This window comes from Falco biarmicus, chromosome 3, assembly GCF_023638135.1.
Source record: "Falco biarmicus isolate bFalBia1 chromosome 3, bFalBia1.pri, whole genome shotgun sequence".
Classification (NCBI taxonomy): domain Eukaryota; kingdom Metazoa; phylum Chordata; class Aves; order Falconiformes; family Falconidae; genus Falco; species Falco biarmicus.
The window spans coordinates 59,019,796-59,038,021 of NC_079290.1; the positions used below are offsets into that span (position 1 = coordinate 59,019,796).

Genomic DNA, 18,226 nt, shown 5'->3' on the forward strand with positions numbered 1-18,226 from the left:
GGAGGTAAGAAAAGCTTTTTCAATGTTTCCTTAAATATATTGGGAAGTTATTACTCCACCGAGATGGAGAGAGAAGAGAAAAAAAAATCTAGAACTACTTGAGATTTCTTTTTCCTGGGCTTTCCTAATTTTGAGGAAATACTAGATTTCTAGTTGCAAGTCAAACTGTTACATTTTTTTTTTCTCCTTTCCGTGTGTTTGCCTTGTTTCACTTATCAGGAAGTAGGATCTAAGTTCTACAAAAACATTCCCATCTTTCACAGCAAAAAGGGCATATTATAAAAAAACAAAACAGAATAAATAACTTCCCATCCTAAATCCTTCTGCTGTTTTTTTACCACGTGTCTTCACAATTTTTAATGCTGATTATAACAACAAGATTTCACAAATCATTTTAATTCCAAAGCTTTGTTTTATATTGTACTACAACAGGGTTAATTCAATTAATTCTGTGGCCGTATCCATTCCTGCCAGAAAAGGAAAATTACTGTCCTTGTACCTTCAGTTAAGGGGAAATAGTTCTGACTTTGTCTAATTGGGCTTCAACAGAGAACCTACTGGCTTCACTTCTTCAAATAATAGACTTAAGATTATAGGAAAATTCAAGTAAGAAGGGATATTGGGCAGTTTCTTGTCCAAGCTTCTGCTCCAAGCAGGGTCAGCTGTGAGACCAGACATGGCTGCTCAGGGCTTTGTCCAGTCAAGTCCTGAACACTTCAAAGAATGGAGCCAGTGCGATATCTCTGGGCAACCCAATGCAGCACCTAGCTGTCCTCAGACTGAAAATGTTTTCCATACATTCAGTCTAAACCTCTTGTTTCAACTTGCAACCATTAACCTGAGCTCTTGCCTCTGCACTTCAGTTTGCCAGCAAGTTTGCACTGGCAGCTGTTTCAGCTACTTCAGGCCAGATTTTCATGGTCCTGCCCTTGAAAGCTTCTCTTAGGTATAATATAGTAATGTCATACTCCTACAAAGTACCACAGTAAGCAAGCAAGACAAAATCTGGATGACTTTCCTTTTTTTTTATTTCTCTGTGTGATTCTCAAGTCAGTGAGGCTGTTTGCAGAAAATAAAGACAGTTACATGTGATGGAGTTCAACTACAGATTAACACCCTCAAAGTCTGTTGCCTACATGCAAGAAAGATGCTTAAGTTTGCTATTACCTAGACACCTAAGGCCCAATTCATTTGTCCTCAGAGATAGCCTGGAACATTCTTTCCTGGCCTCTAGCCGAGGTCTCCAACACCTCCTGTGTCATATTTATCGATTCCATGTGGATGTCTCATGTACACTGCTGCTTTTCAAATGGTCCTATAGGCATACGCAGGTGTCAATGGTTTGAACTTATAGGAGCCAGGTATTTGAATCAGTCCTTTGGCCTGACTACCACGAAGACATATAGTCCATTGACTATATGTTAGAATTTAGACACCTACATATGCTTGCACTAAAGTGTCCTCCCCACAAACTGAAAACCAGCCACAGCCTAAGATCATGACAGATGACAGCAGATAATTACAGCTCATGAAACAAATGGCAGAGCCCTGTGACATGGGTGAGGACACTACTTGAAATGGTATTACCGTATACTGAAAACCAGCTTCTCCACATTTTGTGTCAGGCTTTCAATCAAATGCACATTGAAGACAAAGTTCCATGTGAGAGAGTAACAATATTCTTTGCTCCTTTTTCTTCCCTGGCCACTTCATCTCAGGAAAGACTACTATTCAAAGAGCAACAACTAATAAAGTCCAGACACAGTCCATGAAGTGCAGGAGACAGAAAGTAGAAATCAAATCCCACCTAATCTCTAACTCCTGCTTTGTGTGAATCTAATAATGGTATGTCAGTAAAATGGCAACAATAACATACAGAACTACTATGTACCTCTCGAGAGACAGAAGTTAAACTGAGCTCTCAAATCTTCATGACTTGGGTAGTTCAGGGAATACTGAAGGAATCTTCCAGAAGTCTTTCTTTTAGTTCAAGACCAGCAGAGGTTTCCATCCGTTGTTGAGACTGTTGCTTTGAATTACAGTGGCAGTCCTTGCCCTTAAAAAAGCTCCAGCTAATTCCAGTATCTTATATTAATACTCATCCTATCCTTTCTAGTAAAACTTTCATGTGGATTGAAAAAGTGGGGTAAAAACATTGAAAACCAGTCTACAGATGTGGAAACCCCATGAACAAGTAATGAACATTTAAAGATTTTAAATAAATATGCTACTGTAGTCAAAAGCAGACTATTCCTGAGACACAGGCTTTTCTATCTGCTGGTTTTTTTCCCATCCACTCCAAATTTCTAGCTCTTCCTTTTTACTTCTCCTCGTGCTTTTTTCAGCTTAGTCTGTTTTTCTCATCTGGGTAATCTTCATATCCCAGACAGGCACTTAATTCTACCCTATACTGTCAACCTTATTTTCCCTGGCTTCTTTGTGAGCTCAAATGATGCAAAACTCGAATGTCCAAACTACACAGAGTTGCAAGCTGAGGTCAAGGCACTGCTTTGATAGCACTAAAGAAAAAACTGAATTAATTGTGAAAATATTCAGCAGATGTCTTGATTAAATTCCTTTAAATGAATGTTCATGAATTATTCAATTGACTAAAAGCCCAATGATTCATTTGAACAATATCCTGAAATTATTTGAATAAACTATTTTATGATATTATTCAAGCTACCTCTGGCTATAAGTATTCTGGAGCCATCTGGATGAATTCCTAGATGCCCTCTCAGATTATCCTAAATGTTTCTCTGTGAAAACTTTTGTGCGTTCATTTGTCCTATATCTAGGCCAATGCAATTACTAAAAGGTAATACCACATTATCGTCCTGATAATTGCAGGGTCTTACAAATCTACAAGAAGGCTATTGCTGCAGACCAAACCCATAACCTTCCTATGAAAAATGCAGTTTTCCCTAAAGTACCTGCACAAATTGATACTAATTATGTAGGAAATACAATGAGCAACACTGTGGGATCCCTTTAATTTGAGGAAGTCTTCATTTCATAAATGAATAAGGCCATTTTCCTTTCTGATATTTCTGAAAAATGCATGTTTATGGAAAATTGTCACTTGTATTCAGATTTAGAACCTAGAAACTACAGTGATGGTTCCTTGGAAATGCTTAAAATAGATAAAATGGATTGACTGATTGCATATTCCTTTGAATTATTGTGAAAGCACCAGAACCATCTAAATCATTCCACAAGAAAAGTGGAGTTAGAAGTTATGTAACTTCAAGTTGCTATAAATTGCTTCTTGTTGAAAGCTATATAAAACATTTTCAAATCTGTCATGTTCCACCTCTTCTGCTTAAAAAAACCCCAAAAATCTAAGTGAAAATGTCCAAGAAACATATGAATCAGGATTATGTTGTTAAGTTGGAGCAAAAGCTATGCCACCATGGACACTGGATACTCTTCTGCAATTAAATCTAAGAACTTGAACCATTTTTATGTCCAGAATGTATTATAGTGAGACACATTTTGTTATGTTAGCTAAATCAATGTAGCTAACTCAAGCAACAAAACGAGCTCAGATATACTTTTTTTTTCTTTTTTTTTTTTTCTCACGGACACACTATCTTCACTTTAATTTAATCCAAGTTCATTTCTTGAATACAGATTATATTTACCTTCTTTCTGCTGCTGATATTCCCATGTGCCCTCAGAACAAGCTATTTGACAAAGTGGCCAGGAAAACACATTTTCTACTTCTCTTCCCACAGTAGCATGCAAGATGACTGCACAGCCACAGCATCCCAGAGAATATGCTCTACGACATCTGATCTGACCTTTGATCTTTGCAAGAAAACAGTCTCAAATCTTGGACTGAACTATCACAAAGCAGGAGAAATGGAATAAACAGTTTAGAGAACATGAAGGAGCCAGAAAGTGCTTTACTTGTAGTGATGGGAACTGAAGAAATTAACACGGTAGATGTCAGAAGATAATACAGAGGTTAAAGCTGTGGGGCAACACCTGAAGTCTGCTCTTGCTAGTCACAAGATTAACCACCACTGCCAATGGGAACTGTAAAACCAGTGACAATAACATGAATGTCAGGTCATTCTTTTCTATCCTGAAATATGTATTTAAATTAAGAAAGGAACTCTTTTTCTCTTTTTTGGCTATTTTATGTGTGTGTGTATATATATACACACACATTTTAGAACTGCTGTTCTGACATTTTTACTGGCAGTGAAATTGTAAAAAGCCTTTAAAAGCCTTGTAACCATTTCACTGGGAACAGAGGGTTGAACTACTACCAAATGAGGCTTTGAAAGATAACAGCTGGAGAAAGCACTCATTTTCAGGACAGAATATCCCCCCGTGAAAAAAACTTCTTGCTTACTAATACAGGTACCTTCCCCATTAAAACACATGGGCTGGCAAAGCAAAATAAGAAAGGAGTCATGGCAGAATTGCATTCGATATACTGAGAGTGTGTATCACTCAGCACCGAGTACCACTCTATGATTATATCCATTTTTGTACTCTGAAAAACAACAGCCTCCTACAGCAACAAAGACAAGTATAAGACAGATACCGTTTATCCCAGAAAATCTCTTTGCTTCTTAGAAAAATACTAGAAATTAAAAACAACACCTTGCTAGTGAAATTAGCTGAAATAGCTCCTTTGATTAGCTGTTCTTTAAATTAGGAAAGAAGAAGAGATTTTTGTTGTTGTTGTTGTTCAGCATGATTTATTTTTAGACTGGCAAAGAGACAATGGTAAACAGAACTGAAGCTCTGTGGGCACCTTCTGAGGTTAAATTACCTTTCATGCCATTTGCACAGAAGACTGTTCTCAAGCAGCTTGAGCAGATGGTCGGGACACCATTGTCCGTTTACTTGTATCCACAAAGATAAACGATGGCTCTTTGAAATCCTGAACAATGTGACCCTTGTGAAGTCTTAGGCTGCCAAGGAAAAAAAAAACAAAACCCAAATAAATATAAAGGTAGCTGAAGAGGAGAAAAGAGTTTTGACTGATGAAATTTAATTTTAAACTATTAAAATCCCCCTTTAACAAATATATATCTCTATCTCTAATCTAGAATTATTTCTCTAAAATAAACTAATGTGTTCCAGAATACTTAACAAAGTAGGAGACACAGGTAAAAACAAATCACGCACGGTAACCCTGACTGAAATAAGAATCTGCCATCTCTGCTCAACTGCTTCTACTACATATAGCATTTGCTGGAGCATGCTGCCAAATAACAACCAGTTCTGCTTACTGGGCCACAGAGATGGTCAGAGATTTCCAGGACCAAGCCAGAGCAGACAACTGTCAGTGCACAGTGATCCACCCAGTCAGCCAAGTATTGGTAGAGAAGGTCGTGAAAGTGAGAGAACATGCTGCATGTGGTTTTCAGTTGTTTGTAAGAACCTCCCAAACTTCTCTGAGAGCAGCACTGGTCAAACATCACCAATATGAGCATTTTGCCAACAAGCAACTTGCTAAAAAGGCACTTTTATTGAAACAAGTTACTAATAACAAAGATAAACATCCACAGCTATGAAGAAAATCCGGAACACTTTTGGGATTTAAGAATGAAGTGAGCAGATATTAGTCTTTGGACATGCAAATATGCCTAGGTTTCAGCTGGGATAGAGTTAAGTTTTCTTCCTAGTAGCTGGTATAGTGCTAGATTTTGGATTTAGTATAAGAATAATGTTGATAACACACTGATATTTTTGGTTGTTGCTGAGCAGTGTTGAGAACCAAGTCAAGGGCTTTTCAGCTTCTCATGCCTGGCCAGTAAGAAGGCTGGAGGGACACAAGAAACTGGGAGGGGACGCAGCCAGGACAGTTGACCTGAACTAACCAAAGGGATATTCCATACCATGTGACGTCATGCTCAGTACATAAACTGAAGGGAAATCTGGCTGCAGTCTGCTGCTCAGGAACTCGCTGGGCATTGGTTGGTGAGTGGTGAATAGTTGTATTGTGCATCACTTGCTTTGTGTATTCTAATCCTTTTATTACTATCATAATCATCATCATGATTATTATCATTATTATGATTTTCTTCCTTTTCTGTCCCATCAAATTGTCTTTATCTCAACCCACAAGTTTTCTCACTTTTACTCTTCCATTCTCCCCCCCATGCCGCTGCAGGTGGGGAGTGAGCAAGTGGCAGTGTTGTGCTCAGTTGCTGGCTGGGGTTAAACCACAACAAACTAATTGCATAACCTGTCACTCTTAAAAGCTCCTGAAAGAAAAGGGAAAGCAAGGTTTCTGAATATGGAAAGAATCACATGGAATCAGTGAAGAGGCCCAGATGCTGAGTTCTATACACACAGCAAAATAAGACAGAATTGGGTTTAGAAAATAACAGTGAAATTAGATAACTATGATTCACCAGCCATTCAATGTTCTAAAGCCAGCAGGTACTGTGAAGCATTTAATTAACTGCAGTTGCGTCTAAAGGTAGATAGTTGTTTCTGCAATAACTACTTGTTCAAAGAATGACACAACAAATAAAATTCATATCCTCTATCTAATACCTCACACTCCGCAGCAACAGCAGGTAAACAGAGGATATATTTCTCCCTCTCTCACTTCAGTGACCAATTGCCTTTTTTAAATCTCTTTTTTCCTCTGCTGTTGACATATTCAACATGCCTTAGAACAAATATACAATTTAGGCATGTAAGATTCTTGACAGATTTTTAGAAATTGTTAACACTCATTGGAGCAATGAAAGAAAGGAAAAGACAGGTTGATATAAACATCAAGCAATGGCATCCAGCAACTTGAAGTAATACACTTTGATAATGGAGGAGTAATTATAGCTCGTATAAGAGGAAATAAGTGTGAAATAATGTAAACATGAATGGGAACTTAATAAAAAATGTTAAAAAGTTAGGAAAACATAACAATTTATATTCATATGGGAATATAAGAGAAAAACCCAATGGGAAGATTTTTCCTAACTCTCCTCTCTACCTCAGAAAAGGGGGAAACCCGAAAGTATGTTTGTTCGAAATATCAGTGTTTCATGCTAACTTTCACGCCAATGTCATTAAAAAAAAAAAAAAAAAAAAAAAAGCTTCAAGGCCTTTCTTTCCCCAAGGGAACACTAGCACTCTCTCTGCTTCACTTCCCCCACTTTTGTCACAAAATGAAATGTAGGGCCATTGTCCCTGACATGTTTGTCTCTACTTAACATCCCCAGCTATATTTGCCTATTTGCAAATACAATACAATGAAAGTCATGAATGTGCAATGTGTGTGCATGAATGTGTTTAATGTGAATCCACTGTCTGAGAGAATAAGTTGGACAACACCATCACCCATCTCTCAGCAAACCACTGCTGTCTTCCAGTATCAGTGGACTTCACTTAGAAGCATCTCCATTATTACAAGCTGGATGTTATTTTCTTCCTTATAAACAATGATAAATTGTAAAAAATACACAGTATCTTTATACAAAAAGCAATAAAGTTGTCTGTGAGGGACATGATAAAAATGTCTCTGATCGTGAACATAAAACATTTTCACTGAAAACACGAGTATACATTTTGGTTGTCCAGTAAAAGGACCGTTAAATAATAGTAAGGCAGCTGCATCATTATCAGATAGGCTGTTTCAATCATACCAGTTATGAAGAACCTGACATTTTACAGGAAATATGGCAAACCAGCATTATTTACAAATGTGCTGTTTGGAATGTGGTCTACGTAACTTCCATACTGAATGAACTGGAGCATCCATAAATGTTTTAGCTCTCTGCTTACCTCTCTCTGGACGTGAAACTGCCCAAAGCATATCAACAAAATGAATTTGAAACTTCTGTGAATAAAACTTCAGCAAATCAAATGAAATGTCACTTTTTTTTGGTTGCTTTTACCAGGAGCTAAGAAGCATCATGAAGGAAGCATAGGACTGGCAAGAGCAATACACACACACAGAAGCAAGTGCACATATTTATAGATGGACAAACTAATTTCCAAGGATGTGAAGATGAAAACACAAGTGCAAAAATGTCGGTGGTTAACTGTTTATTCTTCCTCAGTTAAAGCAGTAACAATACCCTCCATGTAAATTATTTCCTAGATCCTCCTGTAAGCCAGGCCATAATTATTGTGCAATAACAAGTTGCCACCTAAGGATCGGACTGTTTAAAGCTGCTGAAAAACTGAGCCATGAGGCAAAGATTTAGGCTGTCTTTCCCTTTGTACAACTGGGCATTAATATGTCTTCTGAAGACTAAAGACAGTTTCCTTTCTGCAGGTTTAGAAGTATAAAAGGCTCCAGTGGGAAGATTGGGAAGGTGTTCCCATCTCTCCATTATGCAGTAAGTTAAATCGATCATTATTTATGGAGAGGGAATATGCTGCAGACTCTTAGGAATAAGACTCAATAAAAACAAGGAGATGAGCAACAACTTTAGACTTAACAGTGAAGTTGTACAGCAGCTGATTCCAGAAGGAATTGCTCAGTACTTAACTCCTTTCATAGTGCACACAAACGTAGCAGAAGAATACGGCACAATTACTAAAATCTTATGTATCTTCCAAGAAGCTGATGATACAGGACATATTCCATAATCACAGAAGGGAGGTAACAAAAAGTCGAAAAGCTGTCTTTAGTCTCAGTATTATGAGTATCCAGCCTGGAACACTTTTTAAACAGACAGCTATTCTGAATGAGCTGCGTTAGTGGTAAAAGAGTTTAGTAGAAAAATGCTGATCTGGAAATCAGGTTAAGTGATCATTTGGTGCTGAAATTAGTAAAACTTGCCTTTTAAATCTTGCAGAAAATGGTTTATGATGCTTGCAGCTAAGACATCTACAGATTCAACTCCAGTTTAACATTCACTGGGAAGGAAAGAGTACTTGAAACTGCATATTCTAGAACTGTAGTTATTTCTTATATCCTAAGTCTTTGTTTCCCTAAATGTAACACTAGCAAGATGCCAATTTCCCCTACAAAACCAGATGAAAAATAGATACCCATTTTAATATTCTCTTAAATCACTGGGAGAAAGGATGAACTCCATGATAACATGGACTGATCACAGACCATTCCATTAAGACCACACAGAAACCTCTCCCTGAGCAACAAATGCCATGGTTGTTAATAACATATTGGCTCCTGACCTGCTGAAACCAGTAGACCAAGAATTTGCAGACTCTTTGACACATGCTTTTACAGTGCTAAATGAAACTGAGCTCCCAAGTATAATACTTGGTTACTAGGGACAGAAATATTTGTGTCTTTAAATAAAAATTAATACCATGACACATTTGGAGCAAGTTTTCCCTTAAACATGCACATCTTTCAGATACTTGGCAGGAATCACGCTCATTTATGCAAGGTTAGAACTACCCAAGCTTCAATATCTAAAGAAGCAGAAAGAGGAAATTAATGCAATATCCAGCCCCCTAAAAATTCTGAGCAAGTCCTTAAAGACTCTGGCTAATGAAATTTTGTGATGTTCACAGAATCACAGAATGGTCAGGGTTGGAAGGGACCCCTGCAGATCACCCAGTCCAACCCCTAAAGCTAAAGCAGGGTCACCTACAGCAGGTTGCACAGGATCGTGTCCAGGCGGGTTTTGAATGTCTCCAGAGAAGGAGACTCCACAGCCTCTCTGGGCAGCCTGTGCCACTGCTCTGTCACCCTCAGGGTAAAGAAGTTCTTCCTCATATTCAGATGGAGCTGCCTGTGCTGCAGTTTGTGCCCGTTGCCCCTTGTCCTGTCGCTGGGCACCGCTGAAAAGAGCCTGGCCCTGTCCTCTTGACACTCAACTTTAAGATATTTATGTGCATTGATAAGATCCCCTCTCGGTCTCCTCCAGGCGGAACAGGCCCAGCTCTCCCAGCCTGTCCTCACAAGGGAGAAGCTCCAGTCCCCTCATCATCCCCGTAGGCCTCTGCTGGGCGCTCCCCAGCGGTTCCCTGTCTCTCCTGAACTGGGGAGCCCAGCACTGGACACAGCGCTCCAGGTGCGGCCTCAGCAGGGCAGAGCAGAGGGGCAGGATCACCTCCCTCCACCTGCCGGCCACGTTCCTCCCGATGCCCCCCAGGCCCCCATGGCACCCCCTTTGCTGAACTGCATTCGGTCCCCCCCGCCCAGCTCTCCAGCCTGCCCAGGCCTCGCTGAACGGCAGCGCAGCCGCTGGGGTACCAGCCGCTCCTGCCAGGGCTGTGTCACCGCCAGCCTTGCTGAGGGCTCTGCCCCTTCACCCAGGGCGCTGGGGAGCCCGTTGGACAGGGCTGGGCCCAGCGCTGAGCCCTGGGGAACCCGCCAGCTACAGGCCTCCAGCTGGGCTCTGCGCTGCTGGTCACAGCCCCTGAGCTCTGCCATCAGCCAGCTCTCGATCCGCCTCACTGTCCCCTCATCCAGCCCGCACGGCCTGAGCTGACCTCCGGGGCTGTTATGGGAGACAGTGTCAGAAGCCTTGCTGCGGTCAAGGTGGGCAACGTCCACCGCTCTGCCCTCATCTACCCAGCCAGTCGTTCCATCATGGAAGGCCATCAGGTTGGTCAGGCATGATTTCCCCTTGGTGAATCTATGTCGACTACTCCTGATGACATTCTTTTTCCTTCACATGCTTCCAAATGACCTCCATGAAGAGATGTTCCATCACTTTCCAGGGATTGAGGTGAGGCTGACCAGTTTGTAGTTTTCTGGGTCTTCCTTCTCACTCTCTTTGAAGACTGGAGTGACATTGGCTTTCCTCTGGTCCTTGGGCACCACTTCTGCTCTCCATGATCCTTCAAAGGTGATGGAGAGTGGCTTAGAAATAACATCTACCAGCTTCCTCAGCACTCATAGGTGCATCCCATTAAGGTCCATGGATTTGTGGGTGTGAGGTTTGTCTAAATGATTTCTAACCTGATTCTCCTACAATTACTTTCTTCAGAATTTCTCTTTTGCCTCCAGGGTCTGCAATTCCTGAGAGCCAGCCTTAGCAGTAAAGACTGACGCAAAGGCGGCATTCAGTAACTCAGCCTTCTCTGTATCCTTGGTCACCAGGGCACCCACCTCATTCAGCAGCAGGCCCACATTTTGCGTAGCCTTTGTTTTGCTACTGATGTACTTGAAGAAGCTATTCTTGTTGTCCTTGACGTTCCCTGCCAGATTTACTTGCAAATGGGCCTTAGCCTTCCTCGACACATCCCTGCATAATGTGACAACATTCCTATATTCCTCTCAAGTGGCCTGTCCCTTTTTCCACATTCTGTAAACTTCTTTCTTCTGTTTGAGTTTTGCCAGAAGCTCCTTACCCATCCGTGCAGGTCTTCTCTTCCTTTACTTGATTTCTTACTCATAGGGATCACCAATCTTGAGCTTGGAGAAAGTGATGCTTGGATAATTAACTACCTCTCTTGGACCCCCTTACTAGAATAGAGCTCTAACCCGTGGGATTCTTCCAAGCGGGTCCTTGGAGAGGCCAAAGTTAGCTCTCCTTAAGTCCAGGGTTGTAATCCTACTTATTGCTCTACTTCCTCCACACAGGATCCTGAACTCCACCATCTCATGGGCACTGCAGCCAAAGCTGCCCCCAACCTTCACATCCCCAACCAGATATTCCTTGATTGTACAAGGACCAGCAGCACACCTTATGTCATTGGCTTCTCCACCAGTGTCATCAATAACCTGCAGGAATCTCCTGGACTGTGTGTGCCTAGCTGTGTTTTCTCTCCAGTAGATATCAAGGTGGTTGAAGTCCCCCACGAGAATCAGAGCCTGTGATCATGAGGCTACTTCCAGTTGTCTGTAGAAGACCTCATTGATTTCCTCTTCCTGATGAGGTAGCCTCTAGTAAAACCACACAACAGTGTCCTCCATGTTGTGTAAAAAATAACCACATGATTATCTGTTATTTCCTACTTTGTGCAAAGACATGGACTTGTGCAGAATGGGTGCTAAAAGCACTACCAAATCAAAATGACTATGTTTCACAACACTTTTTACAGTTATGAAGTAACTTGTGAAACCTCATGCCTTTCAAGAATTACCAGAAATGCTGGTTGGTGTAATCTGCAATGTCATAAACTGTGATAAATACTAACGAGTTTCAGGGTCTATTTCCTAAATGTACACCTCTGAAATTTTTAATTGCATTTCCAAGAAGTCTAAGCTTCCAATAATTCATTTTAGTATTTCTGTCATTTCTGCTTGCCCCTGTTCTATTGTAACTTTGATCTGTTTTCAGTACACACAGTCACCTCTTCCATTCTGGGAAGAAAAGACTTCATTAAACTTACAGACTCACTGATGACAGGGCTCCACTGAACACAAGCTTTATCTGACTCAGTTAATGTTCTGGACATCTGAGAATCTTCAGAGAGATAAATGATGACTACCTAGACTCCCAACAACTTTAGTGGAGGTACTGTTAACCTGGAGGTCACTAAAGCCTTAGCACTTACACATTGCTTCATCTGCAGCCAGGAGACAGTATCAAAATATAATTTATTTGGGGAAAGGCAAAGCAACTCCCTTCTACATGGAACATTTACAGAGCAACAGACAATACCTACCTCTTTCACAATGAAAGTGGCCAAACCCTGGAGTGAGCTACTCAGAGAGATCATGGAACCTCTACCTTTGGAGATATTCAAAACTCATTGGGACATGGCCTTGAGCTACCTGATATAGCTTTGAAGTTGTCCTTGAGGTCCAGAAGCCCCTTTTAACCTACATGATCATCTGAATCTGTGCAAACTTACTTTATCCTCAGCTGAACCACAGCAATATCCAGAAGACAAGGTAGGAATTTGATCTGCTCTACTTCAGGCACTTTCCAAAAAAAGATGAGGCTGAGCTGGGGAGCTCCAAATCATCTGAATTGCTCTGCAATGGCCATAGGAGAATAGCACCTCAGCTTTGTTTCATAAGGACAATAGCTGCTCCAGTACTACAAAACCCTTAATTCCAAGCTCATGCTTCAGTAGTGATTCCTAAGAAGGATTTCTAGTAGCCAAAAATCACCAGTATAGTTACCTGACACATTGGGTTTTCCTTTGAGGTCTCCCATCTCATTAATGATGAGGCTGACTTGGCTTTGCATATGAGATTTAGCAAAGAAACAGCCTGCAGTGATACTGAAGTGGAAAACAGAGCAAATTAAACTGGTTGTCTTCCTATTTTGCAACCAAATGCAATTACCATGCTGGGTAGATGCCATCCAAAGAAAACACTGAACAACGCAGACAGAAACCATTTCATTAGCATGCACAGAGTGAACCTTTCCCCAGGTGTAATTTAAGAAGCCCTTAAAATACGCAATTCTATCTACTACTTTGAGTCCTCAATCGCTTCCTACTGTAATTCTAGTTTCCCTCTACATGAAATCCTGCAGTTAAATCTACTTTCAGGATGACTGCCCTGATTAATAACTCTATAATGTCTGTACTCTCTGTTGGATAAAGCATTTCTTTGTTCCAAAGTAATCCTTTTCCTCTGAACACTGGCAATTTCAGTGCTGAGGGAATGAATCACCACTGCTTGGTGCTGCCATTCACACTGCTGGGATGTGTAGTCATGTGAAGTCATTCTGAGCCATAATTTCTTATCCTCCTCAGTCAGCTGTGGATTATGACAGTGGAAGGACTATATGGATACAAGTAACTCACAGCTCAACCAACATGCCCATCAAAAAGACCAGAGCAACTTCACAGATACTGGATGAATTCTGAATACATCAATTTTTATATTTTGAATGCTAACTCAAGAAAATAATATTTGTTGGAACATACAAGGCAACCAAAAAGGCAGAGCACAGTAATACAGGATGCAGTTTCTGGAAGGAAATGGAAGGGAAAGCATGCTTTGTTATATGTCAAGTTCCACTACAATTTGCTGGAAAACAAATCTGCTTGGCAATAGCAGTCAGTATTTTGATTTTCTCTCCACATACTGGAATTAAAAAGAAAGGAAAGATCTCTTGAGTTTTCACACATCAGTGATGGAGGTACTCTTTACAGCGGAGAGCAAATGTTCAATGGCCCGACATGGGACTTGGATCACAAAGGATCATTTAGTTCACTGGAGAGATCTGAGCATGAGACAATAATACCTCCAGGTATCAACACTACTGATGGGCAATTAACTATTATGGGTGTCATAGCTTTTTTGAAAGGTCATTTCATCTGAATGTAGAAGAGGGTCATTTTAGAAAACGTATTTCCACAGAATAGGGTAACATTTACTTGCCTGCTTCAATCAGGAAAAAAGTAGCTTTCAATAAAGGATTTAGAAATTAATAAACAAGTTCTTAAAACACATTTTACAATGATCCTATACCACAACATATTAATAAATTTATGTTGATGACCGAGAGGCAGAATTGTATAGAAAAATGCACTGAGGAAGAAAGGCTGAAACATGCATTGTCTCATCAGCTTAGCGGAGCTCATTTCACCTGAATTTAAATGACTTGAGTAAGATTATGCAGTGAGTCAGCTCAGAGCCCAGAATAGAACCAGGGAATCGTGGCTCATTGTCTCTGTCTTTAACCATTAATTCGCACTCCCACACTGAGAAAAATGAATGTTACTATTTTATTAAGCCCCCCAATATATTTAAATCATACCAATACACTGAACCATGTTAAAGAAAAAACATGAACTGAGGTATAAGCCTGACATCCAGTCTGAAACTTGGGTCACTATGAATATGGGTAGAAAAGGGATAATGCTTGTGTAAAACTGATGGACCTACACGCTTTACCATCAGTCCTCTAGCTTTGATTGCTTTGGGTTCTGTTATAACTAAAATATGTCAATCTCACTTCCAAAACAAACCAAAAAAATTACAGAGGTCTCCAACCACAAAGAAGCTTTTTAGGTAATAGGTTATGTATGTATTTGTTACTGTAAAATTTCATTCTACCACAAATATACATTTTAAGCTTTCTATTGTGATCTCCTTTAAAATCTCATGAGAGTATACTACTGCTTAGAAATTGTTTCAATAGACAGAGTGCTGGATAGCTGTCTCCTAACACCAAATGTGTCATTTCAGTCTAAGGACAATAGTGGATGGATGCCCTGAACAGCTCTACTTATATGTCACCTTACACTACAATTTAAAGAAACTTCCCAGTATTTAAATAAAGAATGCATGTTCTGGTAATATTTAGCTAAAGTTAACACCTAGTAAGGAAATGGATGAACTCTTTATTGCTAACAGAACTCTCTCTTCTAATTAAATACAGATTTAAAAATGAAATATGCATTCTGGAGAATATTCTTTTTCTTTCATTTCTTCTTTCTTTCTTTCACACACTATGTTTTTCTTTCACTTATTCTGACATGGTCCCTTTTTGGCCCTGAAAATGTGAAGGATCTGCTTTGGAGTCTCTCAAGATAGTAACAAGCCTGCAAGTGCTGTGATCCCAGCTTAGTATGGACTGTGTCTATTCTCTTCTAAAACTAGTATCAACTGGTTCCAGACCTCCTCTAACACTGCATATTCCCAAACACATTTTTACTCTCCAACTCAAATGGTTGGATGCATTTGAAGCTCTCAGTAACCACTAAGGTCCAACAAGCCACTAAATAAACACAAATATGAGCAATTAATTCACAACCTGTTCCAGGTAAGAAGCAACCCGCAGCTTCCCTAAAAGAGGCATTGATCAAGAACTCTTTTACATCTGCATCAGTTCTTCCCCACCTGCCCACTCTGGTTAACTGGGATGAGCTGGCTGTATTTCCCTTCTTCAGTGCTGCACAGAATTCATCTGCTCTCTCAGTCACTCCTCCTCCCAACACACAGCGGAGTGCAGCCAACATGCTTTCACTCCAACTCCCTCCAGTTGCTTACAGCAGATAATAGCAGGTAAACAGTCGTGGTTCTCTTCCCCACAGTGACAGTCAGGGGCTGATCGCTGCTGAGTTAAGGAAGAGAAATTACTCTCCCCAGTCAGCCAAAAGGCAGGTGAGATGCTCTTCTATAATGAGTTTTACAACCTGAAAATGTTCTCAACAGCTTTTTACTGGGAAGACCTCTTCAAAAAATTTAAGTTACTGTCTGAATATCATTTTAAATGTCACATGCAGACAGAGCTATATAGTATATATGAATATACATGCCCTGGTCACCTATCAAAGCTCCTTAGTAGACACACCTTTGAGGCCTGTGGATCACAGGACTGAAAAATGACCAATTCAACTGTTTCAACATGTGAAATAAGGAACAGAACAGGGACCTGAGAAGGCAACAGGGAGCTGTGATTATACAGAACATGCAGGATTTGCATATTGTCAGCTTGCAGACTCAAGGTGAAATTTTCCTGAAAGATGCAAATAGACAAGAACTACAAGTGATATCAGCAAATTATGAAGTCTGATATAATTAAGACAAATTTCTAAGCTATATATCTCTCTCCTGACTGTAAGAGAAGGGTGTCACATGTGCTGCCATACAGCATTGCAGAACCTTCCCAACAACTTTGCTTGGTAGAAAGAGTGGTTTAATTGCTTCACATATTTTCTTGGAAGTCGTCTTTACTGTTCTGTTGGCAAACACCTTAGAGTGAATGAAAATATTATTTTTATATACTCTGTGTCAATAGATATAATAAAATGCTTCTTTTGAAAGTTGATAAAGGCAAGATATGCAATGGATGAGCTAAGAAACACTGGCACAGAAAAATAAAATAGTTTATCTAAGATAAAACATGAAATCACCAGCAAAGGTGGAAATACGTTTGAGATTCTAAGAATTTTCTTTGGAATGGTCTTATGGAATATGTATTCTCTGTAATAGCAAGCTTTTTTTTTTTTTTTTTGATAAAAAGTACTAGGATATACTGTTTTTACGTATACATGAAGCAATTTGTAAACCTATAGTATTCAGAAGACATAAACTATTTTTGAGTACTGCTTCAAGCTCTACATACCACTAGAAATTCATAAAAGGTGGCTTGAGTCATTATCCCCTCCTGTAATTCAAAAATTTGGTGCTGTCTTATGAAATTACCAGCCAGAAGGTTTAAAATAAAAAAAGGAAAAAAATTGTCACAGATTGTGCATGTAAATCAAGGAACTCACTCTCTTAAGATATTAAGGAAGTCAAAGGTATAAAGAATTAAAAAAGAGACTGAGAAGTTCATGGAGAATAAGCTCCCTGATCATTACTAAATACAGAAGTAAGCTCCTTAACCCCTAATAGTCATTCCTGGTGTGCCTCATTTCTTAGACTTTTTCTGTAAATATTCACTACTGGTCACAGTAAGAGAAAGATGAGCTGGACCTCTGGTCCCACCCAGTATAGCATCTTTTATGTTCAGCACAGCACTGAAGAGAATGGTACCTGTTGTGTATGAGCTTCTCAATTGCAACACCTGTCTTCCTGAAAAGGCAAATTCATGATGCAGGCATATAGAAACACCAGTCATGCTTTGCTTGGTTTGTTCTTCCAGGTCTTTCAAGGTCATGAACTTCTGGTATATGGTCAAAAAATGTAATCTTAACTGCTCATTGTTTTGCAAACTAAAAATAGCAATCTACTCTGCAGTTCCTCTGGTTGCTTGGGTAAAACCCTATAGATTTCTACAAATAGATTTTTGCACAGTACCAGGGCAAAGGAAAGAGGGGAGAAGAGGGATGTAAAAAGAAGTCAAAGGTCTTTTTCTCTAATGAGTTAGTTTCTTCCATGTATGTCTTAACGTGGACCATGCATTGCTGAAAATTATGTTTTAGTGAAGTCAGATTCTCACACACCCTGCACTTACCTCCTCCACAGAAATCTGCCTTATTGGGAAGCATTTCTCAATCACACAAACCAGATTCTGCAGGCAAAACCACCTGAAAGGTGTTATCAGCCAAAAGCCAATTTGAAATGCAGTGAAGTTATCAGTAATAGTATAACACCAGCTAATAGTGATATTCCTGTCCAAACACCCAGAACTATTTGGCTTTGGATGCCCTTAGCATTTGCTAAAGCATTTTTTTCTTTGGTGGAAAGAGATGAGCGTGTTGAAGCAAGAGCTTAAAATGGGATGTGAGTTTTGAATTTCAAAACTTCATTACAAGCGTGGTTTGGGGCTAAGCTTAACCTCATGCTTGTGGGAGAGTAAGGGACCGCTGGGGAAAGCCCCACAATCTGAGGCATTAGAGCTAGCATTCGTTCTGAGAAACATAAATGAAACCTGGCAAACTGTTATTTCACAGCAGTATGATTGCAGAAAGAAGCATTAGTTGCCTCTGACGTTTACTGCTGCATCACTGCTACATACTGAGT

At 39.9% G+C, this 18,226-nt stretch overlaps 1 protein-coding gene across 1 annotated transcript in view; it reads right to left on the minus strand.

Moving 5' to 3' along the window:
- Positions 1-18,226, minus strand: part of DLGAP1 (DLG associated protein 1) — a 429,880-nt gene that overhangs the window by 332,965 nt on the left and 78,689 nt on the right. The window contains exon 2 of the mRNA XM_056333020.1: positions 4,790-4,931. The gene's annotated coding sequence lies outside the window, so the exon portion shown is untranslated. The remainder of the gene's footprint in view (positions 1-4,789; positions 4,932-18,226) is intronic.